The following is a 14,891-nucleotide window of genomic DNA, read 5'->3' as shown; positions in this document are numbered from 1 at the left end:
AGCCGTCATTCGGCTATAGTGCGGATCTGAAGTGGTTAAAGGAAACCGGCCATCACTGAGCTTATGTGGGAATCAAAATATTCAGTGTTCATGGCTTAGCAGGGTCACGTACTGTGTGTAGAATGTATATTTTCCCAGGTGTTTTATTTTCAGCAGATGAATCTGATTAATCAGCTTGGGAGTCAGGGGTCACATGTTCAACAGTTGCTGCTCTGCCAGTTGCTGAATCTCACACAGTCACCCTGCTTACAGGTATCAAATAAAGAAGCCTGTAAAGGCTTAAAGGATCAGTCCATCCAAAACTGATAAATCAGTGTTCGGTAGGTGCTGCAGAGTTAAAGCAAACTTCCAAACAAAAAGAACATAAAAATCAATAGCTCATTAAAAGCTAAAATAATAATAATAATAATAATAATAATATCAGCTTTTCCTGCTATATTCACCTTCAATCCAGAGGTGCCTTCTACAGCACTACTTCCTAACAACTAGATGTCCTCTGAATGATGTCCAGTGCCATTCAACCCACTTCCTCTGAGCCCAGGCTGTCACAGACCTGTCCTTGTATGTGACTTACTTAAATGACCAGGTTTTATGTTTACCAAAACTATTACTTTTGAATGGATTCACCTTTTTAGGTACATATTATCTAGAAAATGCTGTAATTGTTTTTATTATTATTATGCACACTTAGAAAGTGGAAGAGAGTTTCCCAGATAGCAAGCAAGTTTGAAAAATGACTTGCCAGGCTTGACAAGGTTGTTGCACAATTGCAGCAAGTCCACATTGCACGACTCCAGATCAACTTTCTTTGCAAACATTCTGCAAGTCTGCTGCAAGTTCTTGTTCACTTATATTGTGCAATAGTCATCCCACCACAGGGGGTCACTGTGGCTGAATTTTCATGCTGTAGACTTGCAGAGCTCTTTCTGTAGACTCACCACTGCAACTTTGCTCTTGCTAGAGACTTGCCATGCAAGTTTGCTACGAATTGGAAAAGTGTCAACTAGAACTTGTGCTTCAAGTGCTCTGCAAGCGTATAAATTGCCAGTGAAAATGTGCAGCAAGCTAACAGACTTACAATTCAACACTGCCACAAATTTGTGGCAAGTTATCCTTGCTATCTGGGCTGTCCGGTCAGAAGGATGACAGGGAGGAAAACCGAGGAAATCTGGAAGCTGCACACCGGTCTGATGATAAGTGCTTTTATTGATAAAAAGCTGGATTATGAAAGTATACAAAACACTACAGCAGAAGTGTACAGGGATCACTGACGCATTTCGCACTCATAACGGGTGCTTACTCATAGCTGTCAGGTCAGAAGGATGACCGGGCGGCCAATTTTAGACTTCTGATAAACCCTACTTCAACCCCACTTCATCTGAAGAGTCATACGCATAGCAAATACATAAAACTTTTCCCAGGAGGAGGCTAAGAATAATGATGTCCCTCCAGCTCCTGGCCTTCTCTCTTTCAGACAACTTGTGGAGGCGTTTTCTCTGGCAACTTGATTTGAAAATGTAGCTGCTGCACAAGTGACAATGGATATTTTTATTTATATAAAGACAAAATACAGGTAGCATCTGTGTGCTACATATTCCACATGTACAAAAGACGCTTTTACAATCTCCTTTGCGAATCAACCTGGCAAAGCATAATGGTGGTCATCTGATCACCAAGGATCCAGGGGGTAGGTGAACATCTCAGTGAAATTGATCCAGGGAGAGGCAAGTATGTGTGAACCATGTACCAACTATTGATTAAGAGATAGGTGAAGACCTGAGCACCATGGATCCAGATAAAGGTGAAAATGTGAGAACCATAGATCCTGGAATTGGTGAAGATCTGAGCACTACAGATCTGGGGACAGATGAAAATATGAGCATCATGGATCCAGAGATGGGTGAAGGTCTAGATGCTACAGAACCAAGGCTAGTTGAAAATTAGAGCACAATGGAAACAAAGATGGGTGAAAATTAGAGGATCATAAATCCAAGGACAGCTGAAGATCAGAAAATCCTAGATCCAGAATGGATGTAGATTTGAGAACCATGGATCAGGGACACGTGAAGATCTGAGCATCATACATCTAGGGATGAGTGAAGATCTGAGCATCGCAGTTCCAAGGACTGGTAAAGATCTGAGTACCATATATCCAAAGATGGGTGAAGACCTGAGCACCATAGATCCAGATATAGGTAACAATTTGAGAACCATTGATCCTGGGATGGGTGAAGATCAGAGCACCAACAATATGGGGACAGATGAAGATATGAGCATCGTGGATCCAAGAACAGAACCAAGGACAAGTGAAAAATCAGAGAACCAGGGATCCAGGGATGGATGAAAATCAGAGCAACGAAGGTCCTTCGATCTTGAAAACCTGAGATCCAGAATGGATGTAGAGTTGAGAAAAATGGATCAGGGACATGTAAAGATCTGAGCACCATGGATCCAGGAATGGGTGAAAAATCAAAGCACCATAGGTCCTTGAAACTTGAAAACCTTAGATCCAGAATGGATGTAGATTTGAGAACAATGGATCAGAGACAAGTGAAGATCTAAGCATCACAGATCGAAGGACTGTTAAAGATCTGGGCACCATGTATCCAAAGATGGGTGAGGACCTGGGCACCATGGACTAAGGGACAAATGAAGATCTGAGCACCACAGATCCATAAACAGTTAAAGATGTACAGTAAGCACCACAGATCCCACCACTAATCCAGGGTTTGATGCACTGGTTCACTCATTACCAGATCAAATGTAAGTTGCACCTGTACTAAAACTCCCTCAGTGCTTCCTGGAGAGTACCTTCTGTTCACTGACTCATTTCATGTTACCTGTGATTGCTCTTTAATTTTATGTAGATTCTGCTATAGTACAGCATATTACAGAATATCACATTGCATCAATGTCAAAGACTCTTGTTCAGCAAAGTTCTCTGAACCCGTTCCCAGCTGTGGAGTCTATGACAGCCAACGGGGATCTGTCAAGAGAAGAATCTTCCAATCCCTTCCCCTGGGAAAGACAGACAATTCACCACTCTTAATGATGCTTTCACAGCAGAAGCTTAGCTGAACACATACATTGTTTCTTTTGAAGTTCAGGAACAAAACACATTTGTTGTGGAAGACGAGGCGTACTGCGTTAGTCTATTATGCCTAAGTGATGGACCAAAAAAAAAAAACCAAACGCTTTCATTTCACTGAAGATGAAAAAAAGTTGGAAAATGTAAACTCAAAATAATATAAGAAGGGGATATGAACATCAAGAGTGCCATGGGATACTTAAAGCGGAACTTCAGTCATTTTTTTCAACTTTCCATCTATTAAATCCTCTGTCCTTTTTGTTTTAACTTTGGATAGTAAAGATTTTTTTTCTGCCAGTAAATACCTTATACAGCCCACTTCCTGTTTCTTGTCTGGTAATAAGCCTAGGCTTATGACATCATGCACAGCTCTCTCTCTCTCACTCTTGTGAGAGTTTTCCATGAAGGGAGGGGGGATGATTCATAAGAGGGCCAATGAGAGCTGCAGAGCTGGAGGTGTGTGTCTGTGTAAACCCAGGAAGTGAAGAGGCAGCAGCTTCAGCTGCCCACAGTTAAAATGCAGCCTGACTGGAGGGGGATTTCTGCAGCATATTTGGCAAGTACAGAATCACAGTATAGATAAAATAATATGCAAAGTGGTTGGAGGGAAGCTTCAGAATGGCAAAGATGTTTTTATTACAAAATTATGTGAGCAGACTGCAGTTCTTCTTTAAGATACATTTTATATAGACGTATTTAAAAAAGAGCTTTTAAATATAGAAAGATCCCCCTACACTAATCTGCCCATTGGTTATAAAGGGTAATTGTAGGCATGAAATAATTACACCTGCTGCAGAAAAAGCTACTCCAGGATACCATAACATCTGGTCACATGACCAAACACATAGACATTAGATTACAGTGTAGCCAGGTGCTGGACTATAGAAACATGGAAAAGGCGACATCCCCCTCTTTATAATCAGTTTCCTTTCACACTGCTGTTTTGCTGAGTGGTATGTTGTACTATCTCCTCCAGTCAGCAGAAGGAGAACGATATCCATGAAGCCTATGGAAAACTTTGCAGAACACTGAGGGTCATGGGAATTGTAGTCCGAAACATTAATCACAAAATGGAACTCGTGGACCTTTACAATACAGTTCCCATAGAACACGGAGGAGGAAGGGGAGCGATGGAGCAGCTTTTACCACTGGAAACATTTCCTCTTTGGAGCGTAGGAACCAATATGTACACATCAGTCTTAGTGCATGGGGACCATCCACAGGGCGAGTGACCAGAGCCAAAGACTGAGACCTGGAAGGGGGTGGGGCAGAGACACCCAGGGCAGCGAAGCACAGACCACAGTGATCACATCTGCACCATTGTTGCAGGGAGAACACAGCATTCTCCCACCCTCTATGACTGATGACCAGAGGCAGAGGCATTCCGTGGAGAGACTGAGGGGGGCCCCCCTTTTAGAGGAAGAGTTCACAGCTGCACCACAAGAACTTGTGAGAGGGCTCATTGCCCATTGTTCATCCTGCTAGTAGGGACTAGTAAGGAGTTGCTGCAAGCAGGACATTAAGTATACTGAACCTACAGTGCAACTTTACCACACCTAAAGTATACTGCATGCTGGTTTACAAAAACTGTCATTAAGTGCACCAATCCTTCTTAAAGGACCCAACAATAGCCGGCTGAAGAACATAAAGGACTGCCCCTCCCGTAAAACCATCCTGCAAGTCCCCTTTGTTCTGTTCTCCCATTTCTTTAATTTCAATGGACAGTGCACATACAGGCGGTATAGGACTAGCCCAGTCAACACCATTTTGACAGTATAGTCCCAGTGTTCAGGAAACCAAATTTTATTACTGCTCACTACTGCATTTTAGGTGACTTTGCTACTGTTTATGGTGATCTGGATGCCAAGCCTCATGTTTTTCGGACAGCAGAGAGCGATAGTAGTATGAAAATACTTTATTAGGCAAGTACAAATGGCAACTCACATTTGGTGCATAGAGTAAGGCATATCTCCATGTCAAAACATCTGCTCAGTTTAGCCCCACTGTTTGTGGGGTGAGAGGCCACTGTTGAGACCACCAGGGTCAGTTGTCTTTGTGTAATATTTTCATACTACTGCACTTAGTCTGCCACTCTCTGCTGTCCCATTTTCTCCAGCGATTACTTCAGTCTCATGAGGAGCAGCCTTGGAAGTGTGCAGTGTGTTACTTGTTATTTATAGTCTCATACGCAAAGGACAATATTTTTTACTTTCTGCTTTAAAACATACCCAATAAAAAAAATGTAAAAAAATTGAATTTCTTCATCAATTTAGGTCAATATGTATTCTGCTACATGTTTTTGGTAAAAGAAATCCCAATAAGCGTATATTGATTGGTTTGCACAAAAGTTATAGCATCTACAAACATTGGGATATTTTTATGGAATTTTTTTAAATTTATTTATTTTTTTACTAGTAATGGTGGCGATCTGCGATTTTTAGTGGGACTGCAACATTACAGCGGACAAATCAGACACCTAACTGACATTTTTGACACTTTTTGGGGACCGTGACACCAATACAGTGATCAGAACTAAAATTAATGTCCTGTTATGCCGCGTACACACGAGCGGACTTTCCGGCATACTTGGTCCGGTGGACCAGAGTCTGCCGGACAATCCGACCGTGTGTAGGCTCCGGCGGACTTTTCCGGCTGACTTTTTCCCAAAAGCCCGTCGGACCTAGATTTGAAACATGTTTTAAATCTTTCCGTCGGACTCAGTTTCTGGCGGAAAGTCCGCTCGTCTGTGTGCTGGTCCGACGGAAAGCCCGCTTGTCTGTATGCTGGTCCAACGGACCAGATACGATGCAAGGGCAGGGTATTGCATTTCGTGCTCACTGCAATAGGAAAAACAAATTTTCCTATTGCGGCGAGCGCGGGGCATACCAGGCCCTTAGGTCTGGTATGGATTTTAAAGGGATCCCCCGTACGCCGAAAAAATGGCGTGGGGTCCCCCCTAAAATCCATATCAGACCCCGATCCGAGCACGCAGCCCGGCCGGTCAGGAAAGGGGGTGGGGACGAGCGAGCGCCCCCCCCCCCTCCTGAACCATACCAGGCCGCATGCCCTCAACATGGGGGGGTGGGTGCTTTGGGGGAAGGGGGCCCTGCGGGGCCCCCCCCACCCCAAAGCATCTTGTCCCCATGTTGATGAGGACAAGGGCCTCTTCCCGACAACCCTGGCTGTTGGTTGTCGGGGTCTGCGGTCGGGGGGCTTATCGGAATCCGGGAGCCCCCTATAATAAGAGGGCCCCCAGATCCCGGCCCCCACCCTATGTCTTCTCGCTCGTCCCCACCCCCTTTCCTGACCGGCCGGGCTGTGTGCTCGGATCGGGGTCTGGTATGGATTTTAGGGGGGACCCCACGCCGTTTTTTCGGCGTAGGGGGTTCCCTTTATAACCCATACCAGACCTAAGGGCCTGGTATGACCCGCGACGGGGCTCGCAAGGTGTCAATCTTGCCGATAAAAGCGGCAAGATTGACTTCCTTTTCTAGTCCCGTCGCACCTGAGTCACGTTCAAAATGAACGGACTTGTCCATGTGTGGGCAAGTCCGTTCATTCTGAAAGTCCGCCGTAACTCCGGCAAAAGTCCGTCGGAAAGACGGGCGGATTTATCCCACCGGAAAGTCCGGTCGTGTGTGGGCAAGTCCGTCCGTTTTAAAGTCCGGCGCACCTGGCGGACAAAGTCCGTTGGAAAGTGTGCCGGACCAAGTATGCCAGAAAGTCCAATCGTGTGTACGCGGCATTACTGTACTAATGACACTGGCAGGGAAGGGATTAACATCAGGGGCAATCGAAGGGTTAAGTGTGTCCCAGGGGGGTGGTTTCTAACTGTGTTGGGGGGGGTGCTTTGACTGGGGGAAAACAGAGATCTGTGTTTCTGCTTAGCAAAAACACAAGATCTCCATTTTCCTCTCTGGCAGAATGCTGATCTGCCTTGTTTACATAGGCAGACTGCCATTAGCCTCTCCTCAGAAAGATCGGTGGGTCCCGGCGGACATCATGGACATTGGCTCCCGCTGTGTCCAATCACAGCGGGAGCGGGTCGCCAGTGGCGCGCCTCCCAGACCCTGTGCACAAAATCACATACAGGTAAGGCATTTCGTGCAGAAGGGACGTCCTGCCACAATATATCTGCATGGGGCAGTCTTAATTCATTACTGTCACATTAACCACAAGTGGTTAATTTATTACTGTCAGGGCCGGGCTCAGCCCTTCCTGCTCAGAGCTCTGTGCTCAGCTGTCGGTTAATTACCAGTACTCTTCATTCCATTATGACTCACCTGGTCTTCATTTCCTGCTCCTCAGCTAGCCCTGCTGGCTATTTAAACTGCCTGGATCAGATCTCCTGTGCCTTCACCGGGTCAACATATCCGGATACTCTCTGCTGTGTTTTCCTGTTAAAGACTTTGCCTGGCTGACCCTTCTGGTTCCTGATCCTGTTTGCTGCTTGATTCCTGTTCCACTGGCTTGTTCCGACTACCCGCTCTGGTTACCAAACCCTGACTATGTTTTTACTACGTTTGCTCTGTTTGCACCATTTTATTAAAAAGTGTGCTTTTTTTTCTGCACTTCTGTCTCAGTCTGATTTATGGTTCCTGGCAATTACCAACCATACCAGGTGACAATATATTAAGTTTATTTTTACTAACTGGCTCAGTGCCTCAGTTTCCTTTGATATAGTACCACTACTGGTTACTAAGTATTACTTTCAGTGATTTTCTGTCATATTGCATGCTTTGTACACTCAACCTGTGGGGGGGGGGGGGGGGGGTGTAGAAGGGACTGAAGTTCTCAAAGAGGTCAAGGCAAAGAACAAGGAACCCATCCTAACCAGTGGCTCCTACGGGGGTAGTGCTACAATATGATCTCTGCTGAAGCGAAGAACCGCAGGGATACCACGGTGGCTGGTCGTGACGTGACCAAATCCCTTTGTGAAATCAGTAAACAGGTTATAAAAAGGTACATTGGCCCCGCAACTCACCCTTCCACCTTCTGAGCCTCCTAACTGGTCAACATACACTACATACAAAGACCAATAAGGAAGTAGAAGGGGTCACGACCAAAAACTTTTATATAAACCTGTTGCCTCATTCTCCTTTAGCTGCCATGCCAACCAGCCCGAAAAGAACAGAGATGCAGTTAATTCCCCATTTATATGTGTCACAAAAGGAAGCATAGCTGGCAATAACACAAACAAAAACAACTTAAAGTGACACGGGTTTCTAAAGAAAAATTCAGAAAGATATCAGTGGGGGCAGCCAGGGTGGGGGGACGTAAAGTCCAGTATGCCTTGCTAATGTTTTGGCTTCTGTATTTTCGAAGTTACTGACCTGGAACAAGTATGCTGGTGTTCTGACTTCAGTAACTCAAAGGACTAAAGCCAATTAATAGGCATGACCGTAGAGCTGCACAATGAATCATTAAAAAAATTGTGATTCAACGCCCCTGATGATCTCTATTGCAGAGTTTGCTGATTCTTTCATATAACAAGTGGAGAGACTTATCTGCTCACTCAGCTGTCAAAAGAAAACATCTGGGCAGTCTGCCAAGTTTTTAACATGAAACATTATAACTAACTTAGATCAAAGGGATAAACTTCTGTGTGTAAACAAAAAATCTGGGCAGTCTGCCAAGTTTTTAACAACGTGTAAATGCAGGAAGTTTAACCACTTAAAGTCTAAATCTTTTTCTGACACTTCTTTCTTAAGTTAAAATCAATATTTTTTGCTAGAAAATTACTTGAAACCCCCAAACATTATATATATTTTAGCAGAGACCCTAGGGAATGAAATGGTAATCGCTGCAATATTTTATGTCACACTGTATTTGCCCAGCGGTCTTTCAAGCGCAATTTTTTGGGAAAAAATACACTTCAATGAATAAAAAAAAAAATGAAACAGTAAAGTTATCCCAATTTTTTTGTTTTAATGTGAAAGATGATGTTACGCCATGAGAATCGTGATCTATCTTCTAAGCAAAAAAAATGGTAATTCTCATTTTAGCCAAAATCGTGCAGACTCTACATGACAGCCAAGGAACTAACATTTTCAGGATGAGATGCCAGCAATCATTTTTTCTGACAGGTTTCCCTTGAAATTCATAGAGTATCCTACTATAAGAAATGATGACAATGGGATGAGATCAGATGGATGGAACACTTTCTGGATCTGCCTGCTGTTTAATCAACTTCAGTCCAGTCAGTGAATTTCAAAAATCACATAAGGTCCACATGGTAATGTAGTACTCTGCAATTTGGTGACCAAAAACACGTGGCATTTACACACTCGTATTCAGTGGTGTGCGCAGACTATTGCATTAGGGTGTGTACCCCAAAGCTCAAACGCACATGCATGTTTGATTGTGTATATAATTTATATATACACACACACACACACGGTCTATATAGATAGACAAACACTTATAAATAAAGTAAACAAACATTGTAAAATGTATTAAAGAGTGGATGGTGTCAGTAAGACAGTGGATGGTGTCAGTTGGGCAGTGAATGGTGTCAGTAGGGCAGTGGACGGTGTTAGTAGGGCAGTGGATGGTGTCAGTAAGACAGTGGATGGTGTCAGTAGGTCAGTGGACGGTGTCAGTAGGACAGTGGATGGTGTCAGTAGAGCAGTGGATGGTGTCAGAAGGCAGTGGATGGTGTCAGTAGAGCAGTGGATGGTGTCAGAAGGCAGTGGATGGTGTCAGTTGGGCAGTGGATGGTGTCAGTAGGACAGTGGATGGTGTCAGTAGGGCAGTGGATGGTGTCATTAGGGCATTGGATGGTGTCAGTAGGACAGTGGATGGTGTCAGTAGGGCAGTGGATGGTGTTATTAGGACAGTGGATGGTGTCAGTAGGACAGTGGATGGTGTCAGTAGGGCAGTGGATGGTGTCAGTAGGGCAGTGGATGGTGTCAGTAGGACAGTGGATGGTGTCAGTAGACAGTGGATGGTGTCAGTAGAGCAGTGGATGGTGTCAGTAGGGCAGTGGATGGTGTCAGTAGGGCAGTGGATGGTGTCAGTAGGGCAGTGGATGGTGTCAGTAGACAGTGGATGGTGTCAGTAGGGCAGTGGATGGTGTCAGTAGGGCAGTGGACGGTGTTATTAGGACAGTGGATGGTGTCAGTAGGGCAGTGGATGGTGGCAGTTGGGCAGTAGATGGTGGCAGTTGGGCAGTGGATGGTGTCAGTAGGACAGTGAATGGTGTCAGTAGGACAGTGGATGGTGGCAGTTGGGCAGTGGATGGTGTCAGTAGGTCAGTGGACGGTGTTAGTAGGGCAGTGGATGGTGTCAGTAGGCAGTGAATGGATCAGTTGGGCAGTGGATGGTGTCAGTAGGACAGTGGATGGTGGCAGTTGGGCAGTGGATGGTGTCAGTAGGACAGTGGATGGTGGCGGTTGGGCAGTGGATGGTGTCAGTAGGTCAGTGGACGGTGTTAGTAGGGCAGTGGATGGTGTCAGTAGGACAGTGGATGGTGTCAGTTGGGCAGTGGATGGTGTCAGTAGAGCAGTGGATGGTGTCAGTAGAGCAGTGGATGGTGTCAGTTGGGCAGTGGATGATGTCAGTAGGGCAGTGGATGGTGTCAGTAGGACAGTGGATGGTGTCATTAGGGCAGTGGATGGTGTCAGTAGGACAGTGGACGGTGTCAGTAGGGCAGTGGATGGTGTCAGTAGGACAGTGGATGGTGTCAGTAGGGCAGTGGATGGTGTCAGTAGGGCAGTGGATGGTGTCAGTAGGGCAGTGGACGGTGTTATTAGGGCAGTGGATGTTGTCAGTAGGGCAGTGGATGGTGGCAGTTGGGCAGTGGATGGTGTCAGTAGGACAGTGGATGGTGGCAGTTGGGCAGTGGATGGTGTCAGTAGGTCAGTGGACGGTGTTAGTAGGGCAGTGGATGGTGTCAGTAGGCAGTGGATGGTATCAGTTGGGCAGTGGATGGTGTCAGTTGGGCAGTGGCAGTTTTTTGTTATTTTTTATTATTTTTTTACAATATTTTTAATTTACAATTCTTTTAGGAGCCCCACTGGGGGCTTTGGTGATATATCAGGGGTCCAAACAGACCCCTGATGTCTCACTTTTTGGGAGAGGAAGGGGCTGAAGACAGAGATTCCCCAGCCCCTTTCTCTGCAGAGTCAGCCTGCACTGGACAGCGAATGAATGGGAAATACTCTGTACTAAGTTGCTTCCTGTTCATTCACAAACTGAAGCCTACTAAACACAGTTTAGTAGGCTTCAGTTATGAATGAACACGGCGAGTGATCTGTACCAATCACTCACTCTCATTCAGAGAAGGAAGCGGCCAGTGAATGAGAAGAGCCCAGGCTGCTGGGGCAATCAACACCGCGTGGGGGTGATTAGGGTGTGTTTGAATTTTGAATGGGATTTTTTCTCATTATTATGAGTGATCCGGATGTCTCCCTCCTGCACAATAGTGTCCTTTTCCCTCGTCTTTAGATTGGCATAATTTATCTTATCCAGAGTGTTGAACCATTGTTTCATTTGTTTTGGTTGGATTTATCCTTCTGGTATTGAATGTATATCATACATGGTGTCTTTTTGCTTTGTTTGTTTTGCTCCATGCCTTCAAGGGAGAGTGGATAATCTCCAATGCAGTTGCCGGTGTCCATGCTATCATGTGTAGGGTTCACATGTGTGCATAGACAGGGGGAGAGAACCCGCTTGTCAGGGAGAGTTAGGAGAAGATAGGGAGAGTGTTCCGGGCTGTGAGGGATAGCTCAAGTTTCCTACAGAGTCCTGTATGAACAATCCTGGTCGGATGAAAGACTCCCCATTGAGGATAATAAATCCAGTGTCCTCGCTGTGAGGGAGGGACAAGCGGATCAGATACCTATATCCACCTGCTGAAGGAATACCGTTGTACCTGGCTCTTCCATTCCTGAGTCCCCCCTCTGATGTTGGAGCAGTTAGGCTATCCAGACCACACGGAAGTCGGCGGTATACGCTGCCAAGACCTGGAGATCAACATCTTGTCCCCGCAGAGGGTGAAATCTGCAAGCCCATAAGACCTTGCCACAGTGGAGGTCCAACATTTGGGGTAAGCGCACACCTATTACTCTTCTTTCTGCAATCAATGTACATCTGATAAGAAGTACTTCGGCTCATCAGTCCTTAATGCTTGGTGATGAAACATATTAAGCGGACTTTTTTCTTTTTTCTTTTTATCCAATACAATTCATTTTATTATGGACTGATTATAAGTGTTTTCGGTCTATGATTACTGACTTTTTAACACATATTTTTTGTATTTCTGAATAAGGATTCTATACACTTATTGTTATTTTGGGTGGGATTCACATACACATTGTGTCTCCTAAGCACTTTCCAATTTTTTCACTGCTAGCGCAATTAAGTTTATTTATATGTTTACTACTTCATAGATATTTGGAGTTTTATTTGCAGCTGCACTTTTTGTACATATATATTTTCCTATTACGTATTGCTCATTAGCGCAAGTCGATTCCACCATTATCATGTGTAGGGCCAATTTCATTTCATTGTGTTTAGTATTTTGACCTCACTTGACTCTCTCTTATGAAGGCTTGGGCTAATGGCCCGTACACACGATCCAAATATCGTTTTCGCTTAATAGTCTCAAGTAGAAATTGAATAGCTAAATAAAGTCATGAAAATTCTCGTACGACAGAAAAAAAAAAAAAAAAATCGGAAGTGATGTCATGTGTTGTAATGTATTTGTATTGAATTTTCAGACGACAACTATACTGACTGACCGAAAATCGTACGATCTGGAATCGTACAAGGAAAATTTTCATGCATCCCTGATCGAATAAGATCGGATGATCGGCTGTCGAAAGTAGTGTACACACGATCCGAAAATCGTACGATCCTTCCTCGGACGACCGTTTTTGTACGATATTCGGATCGTGTGTACGGGCCATTAGGGTTGTCCCCTCATCCCTCTAAAACCGAACACATATTAATTACAATTAGATTCCGTGGCTGATTAAGGTGGTAATGAAACTCACTTGGTGCCTTATCTGCAAAACATGAGCCTCAGAACCTGTGCAATTATTATGTGTTTGTGTTTAAAGGGATGAGGGGGCAACCCTACTTTACACTAATGACATGTAAGATCTTGTCCCTGGTCGCAGTCAGCTTAGCATCCAGGACCAGTGTAATCTTTCGGTGGCGTAGTCATATAGTGTTACGAAGATGGTTGACATCATTTATATAGATATATTTACATATACAGGCGGTCCCCTAGTTACAAACATCCAACTTATGGCTCGTACACACGATCGGATTGTTGGCCAACAGAGCATCAGACTTTTGTCCAAAGGGCGTGTGCCAGGATCTTGTCTTGCATACAAACGGCACACAATTGTCGGCCAACAAACACGGACGTAGTGACGTACTACGTGAAATTTCAGCTCTTGAGCACCACCCTTTGGGCACCTTCTGCTAATGTCGTGTTTGGTGAGCATTGATTCCGAGCATGTGTGTTTGTACTTTGGACTTTTGTGTGACGGACTTTACGACAATCTGACATCAGACTGTTGTCTGCTGAAAATTTACTAGCCTGCTATCCATTTGTTGGCCGAAAGTTGGTCAATTGTCTCATGGAGTGTACTAATGGTCAGATTTTAAGCAAACGGTCTGTCATCACACAATTGGATCGTGTGTATGAAGCGTTACAGAGGGATACAACAGGAAGAGAGAGTCAATCTACCCCTAGGAAGGGAAATTTACGGCTGTAATGCCGTGTACACACGATCGGACATTCCGACAACAAAACCGTGGATTTTTTCCAACGATGTTGGCTTAAACTTGTCTTGCATACACACGGTCACACAAATCTTGTCGGAAATTCCGAACATCAATAACGCGGTGACGTACAACACGAACGACGAGACGAGAAAAATGAAGTTCAATAGCCAGAGCGGCTCTTCTGCTTGATTGCGAGCGTGTGTGGAAGTTTGTGCGTCGGAATTGTGTACACACGATCGGAATTTCCGACAACGGATTTTGTTGTCGGAAAATTTGAGATCCAGCTCTCAAATTTTTGTTGTCGGAAATTCCGACATAAAATGTCCGATGGAGGATACACAGGGTCGGAATTTCCGACAAAGAGCTCCCATCGAACATTTGTTGTCGGAAATTCCGACCGTGTGCATTAAGAGTTATTATGGGAAAAATGTACCTCCACGGATGCTTTATCATCAAGGCTTGTTTCCACAACAACCCGAAATTTTCAAAATCCAATTGTCATTGGGACAGAAAGTGAGGTGAAATCTTCTGAACAGGGGCACAGACAGCAAAACAAATGTTACAGGGGTGTTAACCCTTCCCTATGCTATCCAAAAAGCTTTAAAATAGTTTTTTTTGGCTGGAGCTACACTTAAAAAATGTACCTGTTCCAACTTACAAACAGATTCAACTTCAGAACAAACCTACAGTCCCTAACTTGTTTGTAACCCAGGGACCGCCTGTATGGGTATAATCCCTCCCTGATATTTATTTGGTTTAAAGCGGGGTTCCACCCAAATTTTGAACAATATCTGTATGTATTCTCTTCCTTGCCTAGATGCTGACATGCCGTTTAAAAAAATTTAAATCGCCGTAATTACCTTTTATTTTTCTATTCTTCTTTGCACTTCCTGGTTCTCCTCCCGTGGGAGTAGGCGTGTTTCTAGCCTCTCTCAGACTCCTGGGAGCTAGTCTCAGGCTTCCCAGGATGCCATTGAGCATGTGCAGGAATGAGCAGTGAATGCTGGGAGCACAGCATTCACCACATCCAGGAAATAAATGCTTGTGGGCTTCAAATGCCCAC

Source organism: Aquarana catesbeiana, linkage group LG12 (assembly GCF_042186555.1).
Source record: "Aquarana catesbeiana isolate 2022-GZ linkage group LG12, ASM4218655v1, whole genome shotgun sequence".
Classification (NCBI taxonomy): Eukaryota; Metazoa; Chordata; class Amphibia; order Anura; family Ranidae; genus Aquarana; species Aquarana catesbeiana.
This window is presented reverse-complemented; position numbering follows the sequence as displayed.